Source organism: Lycorma delicatula, chromosome 9 (assembly GCF_047948215.1).
Source record: "Lycorma delicatula isolate Av1 chromosome 9, ASM4794821v1, whole genome shotgun sequence".
In the NCBI taxonomy this organism is placed as follows: domain Eukaryota; kingdom Metazoa; phylum Arthropoda; class Insecta; order Hemiptera; family Fulgoridae; genus Lycorma; species Lycorma delicatula.
The window spans coordinates 123,362,260-123,389,158 of record NC_134463.1 but is presented as its reverse complement, the minus strand read 5'-3'; the positions used below and the strand labels follow the sequence as shown (position 1 = coordinate 123,389,158).

Genomic DNA, 26,899 nt, shown 5'->3' with positions numbered 1-26,899 from the left:
GAAAGTTATAATAAATCTTTGATACATTTACACAACAGAACTTTCTTTCTTTTTCCTGTTTGGCCTCCGGTAATTACCATTCAGCTAATACTTCAGAGGATGAAAGGGGATGTATGAGTATAAATGAAGTGTAGTCTTCTAGTCTCAGTTCGACCGTTCCTGAGATGTATGGTTAATTGAAACCCAACCACCAAAGAACACCGGTATTCACGATTTAGTATTCAAATCCGTGAAAAATAACCGACTTTACTAGGACTTGAACACTGGAACTCTCGACTTCCAAATCGGCTAATTTGGGAAGACGCGTTCACTACTAGACCAACCCGGTGGGTTTTGCACAACAGAACTGGACACATCTGAACCTGCAATCTAGTACTAAGTAAATTAAATTTATAACAAGATCGCAAAAGATTTTCATATAACTAATAAAGTTATCTAATCTTTCTTAGTTATAACTAAGAAAGTTAGGATTTCGTTATATTAAAAAAAAAATCAAAATAAACATTCAAATAAATAAATTAATAATATATAAATAAACAATAATTAATGACAAAAATAATAAAGTTTTTAAATACTATATTAGAGAGTGTGGAGAGTATATTAGAGAGGAGAGTGGAAGAAGTGTTAGGAGAAGACCAATTTGGTTTCAGGAAAAATATAGGGACAAAGGAAGCAATTTTAGGCCTCAGATTAATAGTAGAAGGAAGATTAAAGAAAAACAAACCGACATACTTGGCGTTTATAGACCTAGAAAAGGCTTTCGATAACGTAGACTGGAATAAAATGTTCAGCATTTTAAAAAAATTAGGGTTCAAATACAGAGATAGAAGAACAATTGCTAACATGTACAGGAACCAAACAGCAACAATAACAATTGAAGAACATAAGAAAGAAGCCGTAATAAGAAAGGGAGTCCGACAAGGATGTTCCCTATCTCCGTTACTTTTTAATCTTTACATGGAACTAGCAGTTAATGATGTTAAAGTACAATTTAGATTCGGAGTAACAGTACAAGGTGAAAAGATAAAGATGCTACGATTTGCTGATGATATAGTAATTCTAGCCGAGAGTAAAAAGGATTTAGAAGAAACAATGAACGGCATAGATGAAGTCCTACGCAAGAACTATCGCGTGAAAATAAACAAGAACAAAACCAAAGGAATGAAATGTAGTAGAAATAACAAAGATGGACGCTGAATGTGAAAATAGGAGGAGAAAAGATTATGGAGGTAGAAGAATTTTGTTATTTGGGAAGTAAAATTACTAAAGATGGACGAAGCAGGAGCGATATAAAATGCCGAATAGCACAAGCTAAACGAGCCTTCAGTCAGAAATATAATTTGTTTACATCAAAAATTAATTTAAATGTCAGGAAAAGATTTTTGAAAGTGTATGTTTGGAGTGTCGCTTTATATGGAAGTGAAACTTGGACGATCGGAGTATATGAGAAGAAAAGATTAGAAGCTTTTGAAATGTGGTGCTATAGGAGAATGTTAAAAATCAGACGGGTGGATAAAGTGACAAATGAAGAGGTATTGCGGCAAATAGATGAAGAAAAAATCATTTGGAAAAATATAGTTAAAAGAAGAGACAGACTTATAGGCCACATATTAAGGCATCCTGGAATAGTCGCTTTAATATTGGAAGGACAGGTAGAAGGGAAAAATTGTGTAGGCAGGCCACGTTTGGAGTATGTAAAACAAATTGTTGGGGATGTAGGATGTAGAGGGTATACTGAAATGAAACGACTAGCACTAGATAGGGAATCTTGGAGAGCTGCATCAAACCAGTCAAATGACTGAAGACAAAAAAAAAAAAATATTATATATACAAAGGTAATTAAAAATGATGTCTGTAAACATCCCTCACATTTCAAACAAATTTACTCAAATCTCATTCATCCAGATATTCGAATAATTACAATTTATAATTATTAATCTACTGTGATAAATGTACGAAATTTTTTTCTGTTTAATTTCAATAATACTGATGGTCAGCGCTTTCGAATCTGAATCAAATTTTTTTTCCTTGTTCCTTGTCCGTTTTATTTTCAATAAAAAACGAAGAATTTCGTAAACTTTTCAGTTTCTTTTAATTTACATTAATTTTCTCAGAATTATATTATACATTTTCAACATATATGCTTCTTATATATATATTTCGTAGATTTAATATTCATTTTAACAACTTGTTTACGAGAACAATGACAATTAATACATAATTTTTGTTGAATAATAATAATTCCTTAAAAAAATTACTCTTTCGTAGTTTTTAAATTACCTCTTTCTTACCCAAGTAATTTATATCTAATTCAAAAGTTCACTAAAGTAAGCACCAGTTAGCGTAATGGTTTTACCTGCTTACGTTTTAATAAGCCTTCACAACCTTGGGCTTAGTGCAATAAGCCTTACCTTTTTTTTTGTTTAACTTCCGGGACCATTGTTAGGTATTGCTTCAGAGGATGACACGGATGATTTGTAGCGTGTGTGAAAATATCATGCTACCACTCGCACCACGGAGGCCGGCTGATGCAATAAGCCCGGATGAAACCAGCCTATTTGAGCGAACAATTGCACACTTCATAATTAGCCTAAGTTGTACGGGCTCATTACAATAAGCTGATTTTACTTTTGACATTACTTTTTAAATAACCCGGCAGTAAAGATCCGACGGGTTAAGATCTAGAGATCGAGAGGCCAAAAACCTCGCACGGTAAGATTCAACCTCCAAAAATCTCTTTCAGTAACTTCATGGACTCCCTGGTTGTGTATGCGATCGCAACGTCTTGTAGAATACAAAAATTATTAATTATTTTAAGGGTACTATTCAAGGGTAAGCCTTCACCGACATCCTGGCCAAGAAAGCGATTTTTCACCAAGATAACGAGCCTGCATACACGTGTCCGATTGTTGCAGCAAACTCCATAACCTAAGTTTCGAAGCGCTTCCACATGTCCAGTATTTGTCGGATTTAGCTCTCAGCGATTTCTTCCTCTTCTCAAACCTGAAGAAATGGCTCGCCGGACGAAAATTCACTTCAAATGAGAAGCTCAAAGCCGAGACAACCTCTTATTTTACATAGTTATCGCATTATATTGATCAGAAGTCGGAAATTCGCTGGTGTAAATGTATCGAAATACAAGGTGACTACGTTCAAAGGTACTTTTTCGTTTTACCCTCTCCACTTTTTTCGCATTTTTTAACATAAAAATTACTTAATATAGCATGTTTTATGATAATTGATGAATAAAACATTCGAGAAAATGCACTAACATGCTATTTTATACCGGTCATTTTAACCATATGAATAAATCAGTTAAGGTTACCGAGTGAAGCGAGCGTAGGTTAATGTCAAGTGAAACAATAACAGGTTGGAAAATGTATCTGAGAGCGGTTTCTGTGAGTGAGTGAGTGTGTACGCGCGCGCGCTGATAATTTACTAAAAAACCCAAAGAAGGTAGGGTTCCAGGAACGACGGTAGAAATAGACGAGTCCTCATTTTCAAAAAGAAAGTACAATAGAGGCACAATTCTTCCAAATCAACTTAACCTACGCTCGCTAACCTTGACTAATTAACAGTAATGTTTTGATAATTTAAATAATAAATTCAGTAATTACTGCAATTATTTATTACTTAAATAATGAAAACATTACTGTTAATTAGTCCAGAATAGCGAGGGAAGAGAGCGTAGGCTAAGGCTAAGTTTGCTTAGATTATATCTATAATTATAAACAATAACGGGTTATTTTTATCGACTTACAGGGTTACTACGGTATTTCTCTAATATTTTATTCGACCACATTATTATAAAACATGCTATACTAAGTAATATTTATGTAAAAAAATACGAAAAAAGTGGGGGGGGGGGGGCGTAAAACGAAAAAGTAGCCGTTCAAAAATAAAATAAAAATCCTGAAAAATTTTGTTTTATCCAGGCCGAGATTTTTCTGAACGCCCGTCGAATTTTTCAAAATTTAACTCGTAGGAATCGGTAAAAACAACCACTTAAAGAAAGTGATTTAACGAGCGATTAAGAATATTACTGCAAGAAAAATACCGTTACAAGATATGGCAGGCTCACTGATTAAGTTTCATTACTCACCTAATAACGAATTCGTTTGGATAAAAATAAGCCCAAAACCGTCCTTAAATTTCAATGAAAGTATTGTTGGATTAATAATTCAAGTCGGCCCAGAGTTTACTGACTTCTGAGCGAAAATCGTCGCAAGCAAACGAACGTACATTCTGATTTACGTATGAAGTATAAAACCTCGAAATCGCTCTTTCACGAAAATTCACTGGTAATATGTATCATATTATGATTATTAAACGGTACATAAAATTTCTGAGGATATATATTTCTATTCGGAATAAAACTATATCGTCTCGTCTATTAACAGCGATTTATTAAATACCGTGATTCGTTATAAACGAGGTATGAAAACTATTACACGTAATCCGAAATCATGAAGTGGCGACTAGCGCTCAAAAAAAAACAAAAAGAAATATTTGTACTAAATAAAGAAAATTTACGAATAACGAAATAATTACCGTAACTATTAAAATTGCTAACAATGTACAGGAACCAAACAGCAACAGTAATAATTGAAGAACATAAGAAAGAAGCCGTAATAAGAAAGGGAGTCCGACAAGGATGTTCCCTGTCTCCGTTACTTTTTAATCTTTACATGGAACTAGCAGTTAATGATGTTAAAGAACAATTTAGATTCGGAGTAACAGTACAAGGTGAAAAGATAAAGATGCTACGATTTGCTGATGATATAGTAATTCTAGCTGATACTAAAAAGTATTTAGAAGAAACAATGAATGGCATAGATGAAGTCCTACGCAAGAACTATCCCATTAAATAAACAAGAACAAAACAAAACTACTGAAATGTAGTAGAAATAACAAAGATGGACCGCTGAATGTGAAAATAGGAGGTGAAAATATTACGGAGGTAGAAGAAGTTTGTTATTTGGGAAGTAGAATTATTAAAGATGGACGAAGCAGGAGCAAAATGCCGAATAGCACAAGCGAAACGAGCCTTCAGTAAGAAATATAATTTGTTTACATCAAAAATTAATTTAAATGTCAGGAAAAGATTTTTGAAAGTATATGTTTGGAGTGTCTCTTTATATGGTAGTGAAACTTGGACGATCGGAGTATCTGAGAAGAAAAGATTAGAAGCTTTTGAAATGTGGTGCTATATGAAATGTGATGACAAATGAAGAGGTATTGCGGCAAATAGATGAAGAAAAAATCATTTGGAAAAATATAGTTAAAAGAAGAGACAGACTTATAGGCCACATACTAAGGCATCCTGGAATAGTCGCTTTAATATTGGAAGGACAGGTAGAAGGAAAAAATTGTGTAGGCAGGCCACATTTGGAATATGTAAAACAAATTTTTAGGGATGTAGGATGTAGAGGGTATACTGAAATGAAACGACTAGCACTAGTTAGGGAATCTTGGAGAGCTGCATCAAACCAGTCAAATGACTGAAGATAAAAAAAAACTAATAAAAGGATATCGGGAGAAAAATGGCTGTTATCTCATTCAAGATATTTATCGACATAAAAAAAAAAAAAGTCTAAAAATAAGCTTACTGAATATTACGGTAAAACACGCACTCGTTATTTCGAGTACCCTCATATAGAGAAACCGATATATAAAAAAAACTGCTTCGATGAAAAAGGACGGTAAACGAAGAAAGAGAAATACCTACAGGTCACCGATTCATCGTTCTAGCTTTTATCTTAAAGGAGGGCGGGCGTAAAAAGAAAAGGAAACAAAAGAAAGAAAAAACAAGCGAGTGTTAAAAAGCCATAAAAATAGAGAATAAATGTTTACAGTGAGGTTTAACCGATTCCTTTTCTTGTAACAACCACATTAAAGAACGTACCATTAACTGTAATTAGGCTGTAAGTAGCAAATAAAGTAAACTAAAAAAAAAAAATGGTTTATGTGTTTATATGTGCATCTTTCTCACTCGTTCTTTCTCTCACTCACACCCTTCCCGTCTAACACGGCGTATGTATGTGTGCACGGCTCTCCTTCGATAACGGCAGAACGTTATAAATGCAATGCGTAGCCATAACTCATGATATATTTTAAGTGACATATTTTATACACAACACACGAAAAAACACACACACATACGTACATGCATATATATATATATATATAAGCAGAATATATATTACTAGCAGAAAAAAGAATTACTAGAAGTTAATCAAATCTGATGTTCTTCAGATTGTAAAATCCTTTTTTTTTTGAGCAAATAAAATAATTTTTTTTTTTTTTATTGATAATCATATAACAAGCAATAAAAAATGAAAAGATTAATAACGACATAACGAATAATAATCGTAACAGTTTATATTAATAAAAATAAAGTAAATAAAATTAACTCTGTAGATTGTAATATATTTTAAGTTCGTCAGACCAAACAACATGAACTGTACAAACACCGTAATTATTTTTAATATCAACATGTACAATTCTAAAATAAATTACACGTAATCCGAAATCAGGAAGTGGCGACTGGCGTTAAAAAAAAAGAATTCATATATCCTGAAAAAATTTAAAAAAAGCCGGCAAAAAGCATGACTTTCCGGGCTTTGCCCTTAAGGGAATTTTACTGCTAAAACTCCATACCGGTTTGTAAATATTAAAATTATAAAATATTTATTGTAAAATCGCGAAAAAAAAAACAAAATGTTTAGTAAACAAATTTGGGTTCAATTTCACCTCTTTGATCAAATGAATTTTTTACCGCAGGATTATGAAATAATTAAAATTATAATCGAGAAAAATATCAAACATTTTTTGTAAAAATACAGGATCCTAACTGATACCGTTATTTGACAGCTACCTCATATAACAGTTACAATTTGAATTACATAAAGTATCAGAAATTACAATAAATTCAAAAAAACTATTTTTTAAATCATTATCCATTCTTTTTTGCTTCCTTGTACGAAGTAAAGGAAAAATCCCTGAATCTATTTTAACTAGTTTCGGCGTGACGTCTGTACATACGTACGTATGTAGCTCGCATAAATCAAAAAGAATTACCGTAGGAAATTTTGGATTTGGGACTGTTGTAACATCTACTTATGCACCTCTCCTTTTGATTGCAATCGGCTGAACCAAAAAACCCCAAAAAAATTAGGTTTTGGACTTTTTCTTAACTGGAGTAATAAGTTTCTTTAAGAGCTTTTCAACAATTTAACATAAGTGGTACTTAACTTCATCGGTTCCAGAGTTATAACAAAATAAAATTTTAATTAATGAAATATTTGGATCTTACATCAAGGGGAATGCACATCAGTTCGAATCACACTTCATTTCATTTTTTTTTTTTTTTTTTTTTTTTACTTAAATATATTGATTTATTAATACTTATTAACCTCTGAAATATAAAAAATGTTTAAGATAAATAATAATTCAATAATAACAATAAAAAAAATATGAAAAAATATCAGAAGTTATTAATGAAATAAAATTTTATATACTTTTCATTTTTAAAAAAATTCTTTTCGGCACGCCGGAAGTCGGAGTAGATTTCACCGGTGCTAAGTAGGGGATAAAAATAATGTCCACCTTAAAGTTAAGAAAAACTTCAAATTTACTCAATACGACAACGGTTGCAAGTGAAAAAAGGTCTGACATGTTTAGCATACGACAAACCCCATCTTACAATTCCAGCAATATTTTGGTTATCCCTTGCCGTAAGCGTTGGTCGTATTAAAAATTAGGTACTTACGTATTAACGCCACCGCAGCTACAGCTTTATTTAAAAACAAAGTAGTCGATCGGATTTCGATGGAAAATGGGCCGAAACAGATTCAAAACAGAATATAAATGGTTATTTATATTTATTTATTTTATAAATATAATTTAATCAAACTTAACCTACGCTCGCTAACCTTGACTAATTAACACCGTAACTTTTTGAGTATTTGTTTAATAAATTCAGTAATTATTGCAATTTGATTATTTAAATAATAAATAATTGTAATTGTTATTAAATAAATACTCAAAAAATTACTGTGTTAATTAGTCAAGGTTAGCGAGCGAAGCGAGCGTAGGTTAAGTTTGGTTAAATTACATTTATAAAATAAATATTTATTTATTTATGTTAAACTCTATATCGACCCATTTTCCACCGAAATCCGATCGACTACTTTGTTTTTAAATAAAGCTGTAGCTGCGGTGGCGTTAATACGTAAGTACCAAAAAATGTTTCAGACAAAAGTTTTAGGTAATGTTTAGAGGACTAACGACCACCTTAAACCGATTCGATACTGTGCCTATTAAGGTAGGTATGGGTTTTTTTGTCTTAGAAATCCCGTTTTTCCACTCCCTGCACCAATGGTTGGTTATATAAAAAAACTTTACTTAAACAGGTTTTACATCCTTATCCAAAGAATAGCAGGAACTTTAAACAACTTCGATATTTTACTTAATAAGAAATTTGTAGCGATTTTTTTTTAAAAAGGCCCCCCACCCCGCCATTTCTACCCCGATGGTCTGATTTTTCCCATTAACGATCTCGATCGAGATTTTGGGTCGTTATATTTTATGTATCAATTTGAAAGTGATTGGCGCAAAATTACGGCAGTTATCGTGTCCACAAGAAAGTAAAATATATATATATATATATATATATATATATATATATATATATATATATACCTATATATAAACTTTTGAGCTGACTATGGTTTTGGGGTCTGGGGGATGTAAAACAAGAAGATATGTCGAAATTTTTCGGAAGTCGAATCACGGTACCCATTACAAGAAGTAGCTTTTTTATGAAATCTACCTATAAATGTGTATATGTACTTTAATAAGCGTACAAGGAAGTCCATATAAGATTTTTTTATAAAAGTTTCTCAAAAGCGTTTATATTTTAACGCTAACGAATTCTTAATCTAACACTAACGGCTTCTTCTGGACCCCTATTCTACATTCGAGTGTTAAATAACGATATAACTTACCTGGTGATCCATTCATGTAACAAAATATAAATGGCTACAAAACTCGCACAAAGGACGCAGTTTCGTACGGACCTGAATCAAAAAATCCATTGTAGATAACTGTAAGCATCCAGAAAAACAAACTTCCTTTGTATCCATATTTCACAAGCACAATAAAAATATAGGAGGCGGTAGAACAGAATCCTATAACGGTATACATAACGTACTTTCATTTGTAATTCAAGACGACTCGACTCGTTTCATCGTAAAAATAAAGTTTTTACTACAAGACGATAAAAAATACAAGCGCACTACCTACAAGTAGTTTATATAACTGTACATTTACAGGTACGTCTGCAACCGTTAAAAGCTTATAGATAATAGCTTTAAACTAATTTTAAAATAAACTACGAGGTTAGTATTTTCCACTAAAAAAATTCCCTAAATAATCAATTTTGTTTTAGCTTTCACAAAATGTTAAAGTTAACCTTTTCGCGATTGACTTCATCAATTTTAATTTTTATTCCGTATTTTCCTTTTCTAGAAATACTCATTTTATACCAAATATCGATTTTTCTTACTTATTTTCCATTTTTCACAAACAAAATACACTTTTTTTTAAGGTCGCCAAGGGTTGCATAACTTGGCCAGGTTTGCTTTTGACAGACTTTTATTTCAAATACGCTTAGGGTTTTTTTTTATAACGACTTAATTATAAAATATTTCAAATAAAATTGCGAAAAAGATCAAAATCATAAATAAAAAATTTGAATACAATTTAACCTCCTTGATCAAATGATATTTTTCCTTAATAATACACTAAGTATGTAGTATTAGAAGTATAATTGAAAAAAAAATTACAACTTTTAGTAAAAAATGTTCGGTCTCATTTGAACCCCTAAACTAAATGAGAATATTTCATTCTCATTCTGAGAATATTCATTCTCAAAATTTGTAGTGTATTTGTTGAAAAACTCGAAGTTTATTAATAAAAATAATTACGGTCGCATTTAACCGTCTTACCCATCAGCTACCTCGAATAACATTTTTAATACACATACAACTTGGAAAACCGAAGTATCAGAAATAATAAAAAATTCTACGTTTTTTCAATTCTTAAGTCAAGGACCACAGGACAACCTTTTTTAAAAAAAAAAAAAAAAAAAAAAATCCCACGTCGTTTACATTAATACCAGATACAGTTGGATTTTTAATTTTGAAAATAAAGTTTAAACAAATTGATATTTAAAGTACGGGTCCCGTTAACTTCCATTTTTTTAAGGCTTAAAAGTTTATTTACTTCAATTAGTCGGTCGGATGTGGTGCAACGCGTTAACCAACGAGGCTTAAAAAAATAATCATTTATTAAAAAGAAATGAGGATACTGTGACGCCCCCTTGTTTCGTAGGATCGAAAATCAGGCCTAAGCTGTGATAGATAAATATATATGTATATTTATTTTTTAATCTATTAATTAAACCAAATAATTGTGCTCAATTTCAACTTTTTAGTCAAATTATTTTTAAATCGGTTATGCAACAGCTGATTTTCAAAATTTGAAGTTTCCGAGGTTGATATCCCAGTAAACGTTGGTGGCTTTCATATACGGATTTGAATACTAGACGGTGGATACCGGAGTACTTTGGTAATCGGGGTTCAATTACCTACACGTCTCAGGAACGGTCGGCCTGAATCCGTAAAAAGCCTACATACACCTCATTTACATGTCATAGTTATTACTGTCATTTCATTGGACCTACAGAAGGATCGCTTATCGTTCACTAGTTGACAGACTTCAACGTAACACGTTAGGAATATAAAAAGAAATAAAATTATTTTTAATGTAATGTTCAGAAATAATGTTGAATATCTCCCACCCTTAGATCCGATTGACTTAAAACTTTGAAATTTTAAATAACCTCTTTATTTTAATTATAATCTACCGGTACAATCTAACTATAATCTACTGGTCGTAGAAAACCGACTGAACTTTAGTAAGATGAAGGTGCTAAATTTCAATCAATTTTTTACGACTGTAAAAAAGTCACTAGTTATAAAAATCGCGAAAACTACCCCTCACCATTCTTTAATTTTGTCCAAAATTTAATATCTTCCATGCCCCATATATATATACATAAAAAATTATATATATATATATATATATATATATAATTTTTTTACCTATTTTCGAAGATTCTATATTGCGCCTTTCCGGTAATAATACACTTCTTACACACGTATTTATACATACATCTTCCTTAAGTCGTTTTTCTATTCATCTTCTGAAAATTCCTATAGATTTTTTGTGTTTTTTCGATTAAGGGGTTCTTGAAACATCTAAATTTTTAATAAATCCGGTGCCCAAAATTTTTACTGATCCGTTAAGCGTTCCCTTTATAGTTACCGTTGAGCGGTTATAGAGCTACAGACGGTTAAGTAAAAATAATAAAATATATAAATTTAAAAATAGAAATATTCACTGACGAATAAACGAGTATTTCTAGAATATTACGAGTATTTCTAGAAAATAAAAACGTAAAAAGAACAAATACAAACTGAAGTTTTCAGACGATCTCAATAAAAAGCGCAAATTTAGCATAAAAACAAAACTTCTATCGGGGTCGCCTGAAAAGACAATAGTGGTTTTTATTTTTATAATTTTATCTTCTGAACGCTTTTCCTAAAAATTGTTGTTTTAAGGTTTTGTCAGCGGTGTTTATTCGTCAATAAATATATCTATTTATATAATTTATACCGAGGAGTGCAAAAATAGGCGTACAGTTATAATAGGTATTACTCGATTTATTATTTCTTACTTAATTATTACTTACTTAATCAGGTACTTAATTAGTAAGTTACTTAATGACTTACATATTTTTCAGATAATCACGGCTAGTAATTTAACCATCGACCAACAGAAGCGGAGAGTCAAACAAGACTGCGAATGCTGAAATGGTTTAACGAAAATAGACAACAGAATTTGATACGCCTTCGCCAATTAGACTTTTTTACACAATTTACAGAATTACACAATAAATTTGATGCAACCGGCTCCATCTGTAATGTGCCAAAGAGCGGTCGACCGGTCAGCGTTACTTCCTAAGACGATGACATGTTAATTGCATAGGCATTTATCCAAAGCCCAAAATAATCAAAGGGAAGAGTTCTCGTAAATTAAGTCATTCCACGATCTTTGGAGGGTCTAATGCGACGTTTCGGTTTGAAAACGTATCGGCCAAGATTAATTCGTGGATTATCAGAAGACCATCCAGATCGACGATTACAATTCTGCGAGGTAATGTTGAATGCAGAAAGACAAGACGGTGGCATCGTTCGCAAAGCGTCTTGGTCCGACGATTTTTAAATTTTCAAGCGCTGTTAATAGGCATAACTGCGTTTATTACACAAGAGAAAACCCGCATGTAACATTTTAACAATTGAATCAACCTGGGGTTACACTTTGGGCGAGCCTTTCATGTAAAGGGGTCATCGGGCCTATTTTTTTTTTTCACGGAACTGTTAACCACGACCAGTATCTTAACACGCTACGAAACACAATTACAGCAACAATATGAAAATGACGAGTTCGACCTCCAGCGAGATGGAGCTCCTCCCCGCTATGCCCAAATAGTCCGAACGGACATTTCTTAACAACATTTACCCAATCTTTGGATAGGTCGACGAGGACCAAGGCCTCCACCACGGTCACAGGAGCTCACTCCGATGGACTTTTTCTTTTGGGGGTGTTGTAAAAGATGAAGTGTTTACGCGGAAACCACGCACTATTGATGACATTATAAATATCATATGGGATAATTATAACGCGTGCTAAGAAATTAATACTGATAAAAACCTCTATGCAAATGTGCGCTTGAGTGTAGAAACTAGACTGCAGGAATCTGTAAATGCTGAAGGCCCGGCGATTTAAATACCTCACAGATTGTACTGAATTCTAATCGTGTTCTCCTAAATATACTGTTTTTTTTTTCATAACATTACAACTACAAATAAAGAAAACTCTAGAACTCTATAACTGTATACTATTTTTGCACCCCACCCCCCTCATCGGGATTTTCCACAATCTATTAATAATAATTGTTTGACGTCATAATAATCATAACGTCCTTCTACGTTTAGATTTTAAGTAAAAACTTTGTAGACAGGTTTTGACAGTAATTTTGTTTTCCATTTTATTTCAGTAAATAGTCGGCACCGATCTTTATTTGTACCTAAGTACAATCGATATATGATGTTAATCATTTCTGACGATATAGGCTACGTTTCAAAAAAATTCACGTTTTACAATCGACGATGTTTTATGTAGATCCGTTACCGGTTACAGTACCGAAAATTAAATCCGTATTTTTATCTGTACGATATATACGTATTTGCATTTTCTTCATAATAAATGTTTAAAATACTATAACTGAAAAAGGACACGGTTACAAGTACGGGCAAACAATATTACTAACGATATCGTGTTACAATATCGCATACCGAAACGATCGGTGAAAACACAAAACAATCAAAAGAACAAATTTAAATCAGACTGCAAAAAAATTAACGTTTCTCAAAAAATAAATAAATACATCTATTCTCTGATCTGTACTAATAATTTACTATATTGATCACGCGATACAATACGATAATTATTGTAAATATAAAAACCTAAATCGTACGATAAAAATGCGACGATTAAATCCCATAATAATTATTTAAAATTTAATACGTGAAATCATGTTAAGATAAATACAATAAATATAAAAAAATTACTAGAAAATAGCTTACGATTCGGAATGCTTCATTTAAAATTACTTTAAATACACATCTACGTACGCGTTGAACAAAAATATAATTTTTTTTTTGTAATTAGTATTATATTAAAATTCATCGACAGAGTAATAATTTTTCTATTCAAGAAAATGTTTTAATTGCATTTTAAATAAATCGATGGGAATAGATTTTTAAAATAGTTCGGTAATTTATTAAAAATGACAACCGAAATATAGTAAGGCTCTTTCCCGTACGCCAAATTATTGTTACGTAATACGAAAACCAATCTGTCGTTTGGTACGGTAAAGGTGATTATTATTATTTTTACTTCCTTGCACGAAGTAAAGGAAGTATTGTGATCGCGAAAAAATTCGGTTTTCAGATTTCAACGGAAATTTCCATTTTGACTAGTTTCGGCGTGACGTCTGTACGTACGTATGTATCTCGCATAACTCAAAAACGATCAGCCGTAGGATGTTGATATTTAGGATTTTCGTAACATCTAGTTGTGCACCTCCTCTTTTGATTGCGATCCACTGAACCAAAAGTGTCCAAAAAAGGCTCAAAATTCAAAAATTTGAGTTTTGGACTTTTTCCAAACCTTTATAACGATATATCATAAGCGGTACTTATTTTCATTGGTTCCAAAGTTATAGTCAAATAAAATTTTAATTATTGAAAAATTTGGATCTTACAAGGGGAAGGCATATCGATTCGAATAAGACCTCATCTCCTTTTTTTGACTTTTTTTTAAATTTAGATATGTTGATTTATTAATAATTATTAACTCTTTTTGTAAAAAAATTTACGATAAATAATAATTCAATAATAACAATAAAAAAAAATGAAAAAATATCAAAAGTTAATGAAATAAAATTTTATGTGCCTTTCATTAAAAAAAAAAAAAAATGTGTATATATAATTTAATTGACGTACAAGGAAGTCATGTGGTTTCCACATCAGATTTTTAAATAAAAGTGATTATTTAGTACCCACTGTACATTCATAAATTTAAACACGAAAGTAAATTAACACATTACACTTTTTAAAAATATTTACACGATTCAAGGGCACCCGATAACGATTTGACAGCCCGTTTTTGTATCTTGAAAATTTGGTTTGATTTTAATAGACTCCCAAGAGATGACATTATATTTAAGAGAGGAATATACATAACCGTAAGAAATATTTAATAACGATAAAAAACTTAGTATCTTAATAAGGTACTTCGCAGTAAATTAGTACGATTTGACATGTTACAATCATCCCGTGAAAACTCTCGTCGTGTAACAGAACGACCAAAAATTTTGCTTTACGGGCAACAGAAGTACTTAATGACAATTCTGTCTATGCTAACAGTAATGTTAGTCTAACTAACAAGAACGATGCGACTTGTTATTTAAAGTTAAGATGGTTACAATCCATCCGGTGAATAATTTTGAACCGCTATTTTAGAATTTTCAAGTACTTTTAAATAATTATCTTCTGATACACATATAGTTGTGTAGTCTGTGAAGAGGGTTACAATGATCGGCTCAAGGATTCGAGGCAGGTCATTATTCATTTTAGTTATACTTTAACGGAGGGCTTTGCGATAATTCAACAGACAAAAAATTTCATACTTTATTTTAAATATTTGTACGTTTGCACTTTATTCCTTTCATATTATCCTAGAATTAGTGTTTTTTTTTTTTTTTTATTAAACTGTGTGTAAACGATAACACAAACAGGCTCTCAACAAAAAATATTTTGTTGGTTCTTCAGCTAACATAATTATAAATTTGCTTCCACAACTAGGCACACACGCACGCACACACTTAACCGGATACATGTAACAAAGTCGATTAAAATTAATTCAAAGATAAAAACTATAGAATTCAAGTCGAAAAAGTTCGCCGCTGTAATAACTTCCGTTATAGTGAGAAAGTAATTAATAACGTTAGCAAAAATTAAAACGTAACCATTACGAAAGTACATAAAAGCTTCAATAAATAAATAAATAAATATATATATATATATATATATATATAGAGAGAGAGAGAGAGAGAGAGAGAGATAGAGAGAGAATAAATTATTTAAAATAAACTTATTCCACCGCTGAACAAACAATCATCACCCGTTTAAAAAATATCTAATTTTTATCGATAAACGACAATCGCATCGTTTTGTCATATATAAAGAAAAACTAATAATCATAATGTAATTAAATACAGTATATTTTAAAATTAACATAAACTAATAAAACGTACCTGTATTTAAAACAAACGATACGAAGAAGCGCAATCCTTTCAGTTAGGAAGTTTCGCGGTAACTGACAATACGTAGATTACTACACCGCACCCCGCTCCACAGCACACGATGCTCAACCAAACTGTTTACGAGACGGGGATGACGGACTGCAGCACGTGCGCAGTAAGCCAGTAGTAAAGCAATACTAGATGGCATGGCCCGTGTTGGAATTAAAAACAATAACAAAATATATTATTAAATAGCGTCGGTCTACATTTACACGACGCAATAAAATTTTAATCGCTGACGTAAAATTATTTATAACGCATATCAGAAAGTATAAAAAAAAAACACTTTGTCAATATATAATACATAATAAAATCAACTTTATAAACAAAACTTAATTTTTCTTTAACGTTTCTGTACGTTAAAAATAAGTTCGCTATAAAATATGCAGCGCTACGTTTGCGTTAATAAATCACTGAAAACAAATTATTCCGTCGTCTTCATTTGTATTTGATCTTAATTGTACAATATAAGAAAAGATGAACAGATTTTAATGAAGCTAGCTGAATAAACTGATCGTACGTTATCTTAACCAGCTTAAAACCACTGACATTAATAGGAGACTACCCTTTCCCTCGTTTAGCCGTTTCACGATAATCTGTTTGAAATTTATTCCCCCAAGACAAAGTTCGTACCTTTTTCGGTAAGCGAGTACAACTTTTTTTTCCAAAACTAACAATAAAAACGCGCATTTGTACATTTATATAACTAGCAGATCCGGCAATGCTTAGTAGCTATTGCTAGATTTGCTATATATATCTATAGATTAAATTAACACAATTGAAAGTTTGATAAAACATTAAAAAAATTAACACTACGAACTTCACAAAATTTAATCTTTCACTTTATCTCTTTTTCACTTTTCCATTTCCATTTCCCTTTTCCCCATTTTCCCTTTTTCTATATTTCCCTCTTCCCTTTTCCGCTATTTCCTTCTTTCCAATTTTACAGTTTCCTCTTTTTCCTTTTTCCCATTTTCCCCTTTTCCAATATTCCCTTTTTTATTTTTTTTTTTTGTTTTTTCTCGCGCTAAAATCGGTCCAGTAGTATTTTAGTCTATAGAGGAGATATATATCAACATTGCATTTTATATATATATAGAAAAAGAAAGTCTGTTTGTATATTTGTTTGTTTGCTTGTTTCGTGAATAACCGGCGCCTCCCTAGCGGATATAATTTTTGTAAAAACTTCTACTTTCATATATATATATATTCTGAATATGATTCAAACCGGTCCATAAATAAAATTTATCTAAATATCTCAACCTCAGTGCCACCTAGCGACACTATTTTTCGCAAAAATATCTCTTTTCACGTAACTAATACATTTTCTGAATATGAACCAAATCAGACCATAAATGCAACTTTTCCAAATATCTTGACTCCAGCGCCATCTAACGGGTCCATTTTTCGCAGAGGTATCTATTTCCATTTAAGTAACATACGAGTATATTCTGAATATGAGCCAAATCGGACCATAAATACAATTTTCTGAAATATCTCGACTCCGAAGCCACCTAGCGGGTACATTATTTGCAAAAATTGTTTTTTTCACGTAACTAATATATATTCTAAATACGAGCCAAATGGGAACATAAAAACAATTATTCTAAATATCACGACCTCAGCGCCACCTAGCGCTGAATTCGGAAACCTTCCCTGGCATGCGTCCAACCGTTCCCCAAAGTTTCATCGCTATCGGATGAACGGTTTAGGAAGGCATAAGAGACATACAGACAGACAAACATTCATTTTTATATATATATATATATATATATAGATAACTAAATAACATTTTCATAAATTATTATTATTATATTTATTACTGAAATAAGTGCCATAAATTTTATTACAAAATAAGACAAAAATAGGTGGATCTGGAACCGTTGCAGAAATTGATGAGTCTCTTTTTTTCTAAAAGAAAATATTATAGAAGACAAATGTTACTACAACAGGGGCATTTTGGCGGGATTTGTCGTGACATAAAAAAATGTTTCAGGTACGGTGTTCGTGATAGAACAAAGGAGACAATAATTTCTACAACTGTACCATAAATCGAACCAGGTACTAAAATCATATCAGATTTATGAAAAGCGTGTGATAGTATAGAAGATTTAGAAGGTATGGCTTACAAACTTTTTTTTGTCTTCAGTCATTTGACTGGTTTGATGCAGTTCTCCAACATTCCCTATTTACTGCCAGTCGTTTCATTTCGGTATACCCCCTACATCCTACATTTCTAACAATTCATTTTACATATTGCAAACGTTGCCTCCTGCACAATTTTTGCCTTCTACCTGTCCCTCCAATATTAAAGCGATTATTTCAGGATGCCTTAATATGTAGCCTATAAGTCTGTCTCTTCTTTTAAATATATTTTTCCAAATGCTTCTTTCTTCATCGATTTCCCGCAACACCTCTTCATTTGTCGCTTTATCCACCAGTCTGATTTTTAACATTCTTCTATAGCACCGCATTTCAAAAGCTTCTAATCTTTTCTTCTCGGGTATTCCGATCGTCCAAGTTTCACTTCCATTTAAAGCTACGCTCCAAACATATACTTTCAAAAATTTTTTTCCTGACGTTTAAATTAATTTCTGATGTAAACAAATTATATTTTTTAATGAAGGTTCGTTTCGCCTGTGCTATTCGACATTTTATATCGCTCCTGCTTCGTCTATCTTTAGTAATTCTACTTCCCAAATAACAAAATTCTTCTACCTCCGTAATCTTTTCTCCTCCTATTTTCACATTCAGTGGTACATTTTTGTTATTTCTACTACATTTCATTACTTTCGTTTTGTTCTTGTTTATTTTCATGCGATAGTTCTTGTGTAGGACTTCATCCATGCCGTTCATTGTTTCTTCTAAATCCTTTTTACTCTCGGCTAGAATTATTATATCATCAGCAAACCGTAGCATCTTTATCTTTTCAGCTTGCACTGTTACTCCGAATCTAAATTGTTCTTTAACCTCATTAACTGCTAGTTCTATGTAAAGATTAAAAAATAACGATGACAGGGAACATCCTTGTCGGACTCCCTTTCTTATTACGGCTTCTTTCTTATGTTCTTCAATTATTACTGTTGCTCTTTGAATCCTGTAAATGTTAGCAGTTGTTCTATCTCTGCATTTGAACCCCAATTTTTTTTAAAATGCTGAACATTTTATTCCAGTCTACGTTATCGAATGCCTTTTCTAGGTTTCTAGGAAATGCCAAATATGTCGGTTTGTTTTTCTTTAATCTTCCTTCTAATATTAATCTGAGCGCTAAAATTGCTTCCCTTGTCCCTATACTTTTCCTGAAACGATATACAAACACGATACAGTAAATCATAGAAAAAACTTTGTCGATCCAGAACAGGCGGACATACGTAAGATATTTAAAGTTTATGATTGCGAGCTAAAAATCACAATTAGAAGGAATGCGGCGCTAGACGTGAATTGTTGGATTCGTATTTCTGTGAATTTTTGTGGCGAGAAAATAATAAATATAACGATTTATTTGAGGAAATATTAAGTAATATTTGTGAAATTAATTTATATTTCAGCTTAGTGAAGACATGTGAATAAGCAGCATTGTGTTTTTTATTTACTTATTGTCTATTTATAATAAATATATTAATTTTTGAAAAAAAAAATGTTTTTATACATTTTTTACTTTTTTTTTGTTTTACCTCCGCGACCACCGTTATGTATTACTTCAGAGGATGAGATGAATGACAAGTACCCATTGAAAACGTCATGCCTGTCCGGGATTCGAACCCGGGACCTCAGGATGAAAGGCCGAGACGCTACCACTCGCGCCACGGAGACCGACTTTTATTGCACATCTAAAAAATGGTTATTGGATTATTTTAATTAAAAGTATGTTTTGGAGGCTAATTTGGTCAAGAAAAAAAGTGGTACCCGCATACCGAGAAAGGAACCAGAGTTCACATAATAAATTAAAAAATCACCCAGAACAATAAAAATTATACTAAAGTGAACGGAATAGATATTATATTGGACAGACCGGTTACAAATTCACCGACATATTATATAAGGAACAAATACACGTACTAAATCAGAATCGATCTTTACGATCCACCGTACAGAAACTAGACGCAGCAATACAGATATTAACGGCAACACGAAATTTACCGCACAACATATAAGTCATAAACTTAACAGGCACGAACGGTATGAATTTTATAAACATACTACATTAGACGAGCGCAAATATACAAATACTATTCTACCTTATAATAAACTTGTACAGAAGTAACCTCTGTTATTAATGCCGGTTTACTATACTGCCGAAATAGCCACATAATTAGATTTATTATTTGTATCATCTTAGTTGAAACTGTGTATATAATAATCAGATTAACTTGGGTTCCGCACGTAAATAGCGCTATAAACAAATTACAGAAGCGCGGCTCCACAAATTTACGGATGCGAATTTTAGATCGGTGTACTTCGTAAACATTCGATCGTTAATAAATAATAGAATTGCTAGTTAAATTAATTTACAACCCTGTCCGTAGTATATTAAAAATAGCTTTGAACAAAAGTCTACAATATTACCGTCGATCAGCTTTAAAAATTATGTAAAAATATTATTTTTTAAATTCCTATTCCTATTTAGATATAAAAATTATCAGGATTTAAAGAAGAGTACCAATTAATGAAAGGTAGGTTCAAAAAATTCCCGGAATACCATCATACACTTTAAAATAACAATATTAATTTATTTTTTTATGTTAGTATCACTCTTGACGTCATGGTATTGCCGGATTACATGTTTCCTGTTTCAGATACAATACTTAATCTATCTGTTTCGTACCGTGTATATCGAAGTGAAAAATATCATCCATTGAACAGCGCAAAAATATTAAAAATTTTACGTTTTGTTCAAAAAATCACAATCACAGACATTAACGGTGTTTGAAAACCATCAGAATAATCGGGATGAAGAAAACAATGATTTACGATCGGCATAAGCATCTTAATGCTTCGGAGTGAGCGCCCCTTTATCTCGACAAATGAAGAAAATATTAAACGCGTTTAAACTTTTGAGTTCGAAATGATAGAAGAAAAGAAGGAAATATCATCAATAATTAGGATATCAGTCGTAAGTTGCCACAACGTTCTACATAACGGTTTGAATATGCCTCGTGTTTGTCAACCGTTTGTTTCAAAAATATTGTTGGCAAATCAAAAAAAACTCACACGATACCGACAGGAGATCTCATCGCTATTATCGATCAAGATCAAAACTTTTGGACCACGATCGTAAAAAGGAATGAGAACGGTATTTTTTGTACGATCCAGACAGAACACCGATCGGTAAAGCGAAAATCGTGGTCAATATTAAATTGTCCAAGATATTCGCTTTGATCACGAACATGAACTTCTTGATCGCAGAATTTTTTCCTGATGGAACAACGAAAAAGTAGTAGGAATTATTTTGTTCCCAAACTATTGTTGACTACGGATTTACTTTTGATGGATAGAGAACTAAGAATGAAATGTTTGACATCCTTTATTGTTGAAAGGATGCGCCCAGAAAGAAGGAAGCGCCTTGAAAAAATCGGATACAAAGAATTGAATTATTTTGTGCGACAAGTACATCTATTTTCGTCAAAGAATACTCCGCACTACACGATGTAACAACTCTTGAGAATCCATCGTACCGGCTCCGCACTGAATGATTTTCAATTGTTTCCTCGCTTAACAGCTATTTTGAAAGGGTAAAAATGCAAGATCGTCGGTGACACGACGGTCAATGTAACGAAGACAATATTTGACAACGATATCTCAAAATGGGTTCCAGAAAAGTATAGATGCCGAACAAAACTACTTATAAGAAAATGTAAGCGGTTTTTTGAAAAATAAACTAACTGAAAAACCTTTGCACCTTTGTAATAGGAGAATACGTGTAAAAAGTTAACAGAAACATTCATTACTACACATACCTATTATATTACGTGATTTTGTATTATATTAAAAATCTTTTAAATTGTATCCTTTTTTTTGTTTAAACTGAGAGTAATAAAATGCTTTCCTGAAATAGGACGACGTGAAGTAGACCGACTGATTCGTATTCAATCCATCTACACGTATTTGTGTAAGTTAATTAATATTCCGTTCTCAGAACTCTCCCGAGGACTTATAGAAGTGCCATTTAATAAATATACTTTAATTAATAAAATATTTATTCAATATTCGGTGTGCTAACTACTATACGTATAAAAGCAGTGTTCATTCGTAAGGAACGTTTTACATCCTTTACTCTATTAGTTTTAATCAAATTTTCATTTTACTAACGTAGTTTTCAATATTATTAATTTTCTTTTTTTATTATAATCGCTTCGTTGATTCCATTTCTATTTACCGAGATTCATTTTTTACCTTGATTAAATTTATCGCAAAATGTAAATACTGTACACGTACAGGATCTCATTGTTGGCAAATTTTCCTAACAAAAGAATTATTCTATCGTTATTAATTACGTATAATGAACAATTTACGAATTAATATTAATTATATTGAATCGCTGTGTAGTAAAAATTTAAAAGCTATTTATTCTGAAAACGACTTGTATAAATAAACCGGATGATTCAAAAAGAACTTCAAAACTTTAAAAGCATATAAACATTAATTAAGATAACTTACAAATTCGGTTGACATCTCATATATAGTAAAACACAACAAGTTTTGACTCGCGAAGTCAAATTCGGTCACCGGTAAATAAAAAATGGATAAATTTAATTGTGTGGAACGTGCTCGCTGCATGTTTTGGTTTCACGATTTGCAATCAGCATCTGCAGTTCAAGGTAATTTTCGTAAAAAGTAAGGTAGGGACCCTCCTAGAAGGCATGCATTATACTCTTGGCACCAAACTTTCATCGAGACAGGTTTCTAGACAGAATCTTTTTCTTCCAGACAGAACGGCCCATTCTTCCACGAAGCGACCGCAAATGGTATCGTCGTTTATCCGGACACGCTTCAAAATTTTGTAATTTCTTAGTTAAAAGACGATGACCAAGATGGACGACATTACCATCAGCAAGACGGGGCATCACCTTACTACCGCGTAGAAATCCGAGATTTTCTTGATACTCGATTACCAGGTCGGTGGATCGGTCGTGAAGGGGCCACCTCGTTCCCCAGACTTGACCCCGCTAGATTTTTTTTTTGTGGGGTTTCATTAAAGATCGGGTTTATGTACCACGTTTGCCTGCTGTTCTTGTTAAATTAAGACTTAAGAATTCAGGTGTTTTGTTTGATGAAAATTTGCTGTTTAGCAACCGAATTAGTCAAGTAGCGGCGGGCGCCGTTTCAGTGATTCACAAACTTAGGACGGCTACCACCGAATTAGGAAGGGCTCTCCCAATCGATTTAGTGATGAAAGTTCGGGCAGCCATGTGGATATTGCGAAGAGACCGGAAGACCGAGGAATTTGGGATGCGGTTTCGTGCCGGGCCAGTACCGGAACGGAATGGTGATCACAATGCGTCGGATCTAAATTTCGTTCAGTTGCCCATCTCCCGCCTGCGGAAGAGGCTGCAGAGCCTCGTGATGGAAGCACGGCAGCTGGAATGGGACACCACGACTAAGGGAAGCTTTTTAAGGGAACGGATACCCAGGTGCTCAACAACCATGTTAATTTGAGCCAATGTCTGTTTCGGTTCCGCCTAGCAGCTGATGAGCTGTGCGTCTATGGGGGAGGTCTAGTGAAATGAACACCTGATGTTTGACTGCCCTGCTCTTGGAGACCGGCCCACCCTGGAACTTACAGGTGAAGCGGAAAACTGGCCACTGACAAGCGGCGAGTCAATGTAGCGAGAGCCGTATTGTGGGAGTTCCTCGATGCGGTTTCTTTGTTCAACCGATATCAAGAGTTTACTTAAGGGAAAGAATCCTACCGCACTGCTGTGGGAAGTTAGCCTGGAGATTTACGGCTGACCATCAGCTAATTAAGGCTCCAAGCGCTTTAATATGGTAGACAGGTACTTGCTGGCATTAAGCGACCTAGGCCTGGCAGTGAATTGCTGTCTAGATGAAGTAAATTTCAATTTATGGATGTCATATATATTTTTAGTAGTTGACGGGGTGCACCTACCCATTTTAGTAAATATATGACAAGTGAACGGTTGGAAAACGTAAGCCTGTGGTGTATGGCACCGCGCTTAGTCCGTTCACGCTGTTAGGTAAGCTCTAGGAGCTATTTAGGACACTGGTCGCTAAACTGTTTCGAGGCTCAGTAGCCGTTTGTGGCATAGACATTCGGTCTTATACTTTAGGGCGACTTTGGGGTGGTGGCAGAAGAAATGTCAAGCAAACCAATAACGCCGCAACTGCAGCGGTAACACCCGACTTGCTGGTTACATTCTGGAATGAAATCTACTTCAGGTGGGATGTATGTCTTAAAATGAAAACCATATCGAACCAAAGTGAATATTTAGTGACAAACTTGATGTTTTTAAATACTCTTGATGTTTTTAAGAGTATAAATAAATTTTGATACGTTTTTAAAGTTGTGAATTTTTTAATCGCAATCCCAGGTTGAATTTTGTTCGATGAATTATTTAACATGAGAAATGAAAACGTTAATTTTACGCTTTACCTTATATTTTCTGATAACTTGGACCGATTTTCACGTTAGGAACGGATACGTAAGGTACTTCACGGATAAAAAAAGGAATGGCCCCCGCAATTTGCCCGGTTGTATAAAGCAAAAACCGTGGTAAAATCTTGATTTGAGCAGCATCACAAAATACGCAATTAACCACAATTAATAACATACGTGTGATTAAAAATACATATTAATTATTTAAGATATAAGCAACTTAAGATAGTAATTATAAAGAAAACGACAAAATAAATTACAATTCAGAAGATAATAATTAAAATTATCGGTGCGAAAATTTAAGCTCGTGTTAAATGTAAATGCAGAAAATTCGTTTTTATTTTCCCATCTATATAGCGATATAGCAGAACTATAGCTCTAGAAGAGAGAGTGTTATAATCGGTCTAATTTGGGCATATGCGATTTTCCCCGGATCTTGACGTTTTGAATGACCTAAGACACCCAAAACCCCAAAAAACCGGATGGAAATGTTCCGGATGTTGATGTTCGTATGTAGGTGTGTGTGTTCGGTGTTAGCCTTATATCTCCAGAACTACTGGACCGATGTTGTCCAAACTTTGTCAGATTACTTCGGTATACGGAGCAGTGATGCCACTAAATTTTCAACTTAAAAGGTCAAGGTGATAAGGCTGTAACGCAAGGTACGCTCAGTGTCTCCAAATTTCACCTAATTAAGGTAATATTTTTTTTAGACGCATTAACGATTTAAAAAATTACAATATTTGCAAAAACAATTTTTGTAAAATCGCACTCCACCATAAAAAATGTTATTGTAGTCGTTTGTATTGTTGTGACGTCACAGGTGAGTGGTAGACTTAATAAATGAACAATATTTAAAGTGTAAAAAAAGTAACTCTGGCTGGGTCTCAAACTAGATCGTCCGGTCGACTCGGTACCTGGTGCGTTAAGCCTCGCGGCTACACCAGTCACAGTACATGCGAAATTTGTTCTATGTAAGTTGTGAAATTACATTTGTTTAGTTAGTGCCGATTGTCGCCGCTGACATATGACAGGTTAATACATATGACATATGGCAATGTTAAAGCGGTTATTATCTTTTCAATAAAAGAATATTTATCCTTTTTACATTAAAATAGGCATCACTACATTATCTTACCTAATTAATTTACGTACGTAAAGAATCTACTACCGTTAACGGTTAAAATATAAATAAAAGGTACCAGGCATATTTTTAAAGAAAGTTTCGTTTTAATTCGCCGTCTATATACACAATATCAACAGATGACAGCTGTTAGCACCAATAGCTTAATCATTTTGTTGTTTACAACGAGCGGTACAATTTGTAATCCTTCAAAGTGTGAAGTACGAGGAATAATCGGATTTTTGATTACAATAATAATTTGGCCATTGCAATTCATAGGTACTCGCCAAGTATTATTAGTGACGCTAAAGTAGGACTTGGTACCGTTAATGTTGCGAATGACGAACGAACTTTCATGTGAAAAACAAAGCCGTCGGTGATGATTTGATTGAAGAAAAGTGACGAAAAAATTCGAAAAAAACCTGCTCTTCGCAGTGTCACAATCGTCTTTGATGTTTCACGTACTTTGATTTACGACTGAAAAATTTAGCTATGAAAAATTGTATGCCAGATGGGTGCCGAAGATGTTAACGAAGAAAATAAAATGTTATTTGTTACGTAAAATACAAATTCAAATCCAAAATAAAAAATTTGGGTAAATTTTTTAAAAATATCTTCGAATATAAATATTTGAATCGTTTCTAATAGTATTAAATGAAAAAAGCAAACCTATTTTTTCATGCATTACAGTTAGTTTAAGAATAAATTTAAAAAAAATTTATGTCACACCACATGACTGCCTTGTACGTTACAAGGCCTATTAGGTTACATATACACATTTTTTTAAAATCAAAAGTACATAAAATTCTACTTCATTAATAACTTGTGACATTTTTCCATGTTTTATTTTATTGTCATCATTGAATTATAATTTATAGTAAACTTTTTAAAATTAGAGGTTAACAATTAATAAATAATCAATTATTAATCAATCAGTTATTAATAAATCAATATATTTAAATGAAAAAAAAAAGGTTAAAAAAAGGAGATGAAATCTGATTTGAACCGATGCCTTTCCCTTGTAAGATCCAAATATTTCATTAATTAAAATTTTATTTGGTTCTAACTCTGGAACAGATGAAAATAAGTACCGCTTACCGTATAC

General features: G+C 32.7%; 1 protein-coding gene across 2 annotated transcripts in view; it reads right to left on the bottom strand.

The window, feature by feature from the left end:
- LOC142330086 (uncharacterized) overlaps positions 1-26,899 on the bottom strand; it is a 387,582-nt gene that overhangs the window by 218,741 nt on the left and 141,942 nt on the right. The window contains exon 1 of one of the 2 annotated variants that reach the window (XM_075375141.1): positions 16,010-16,170. The exons of the other annotated variant lie outside the window; for it this stretch is intronic. The gene's annotated coding sequence lies outside the window, so the exon portion shown is untranslated. Of the gene's footprint in view, positions 1-16,009; positions 16,171-26,899 lie in introns of those variants that run through there. 2 annotated transcript variants of the gene reach the window in all.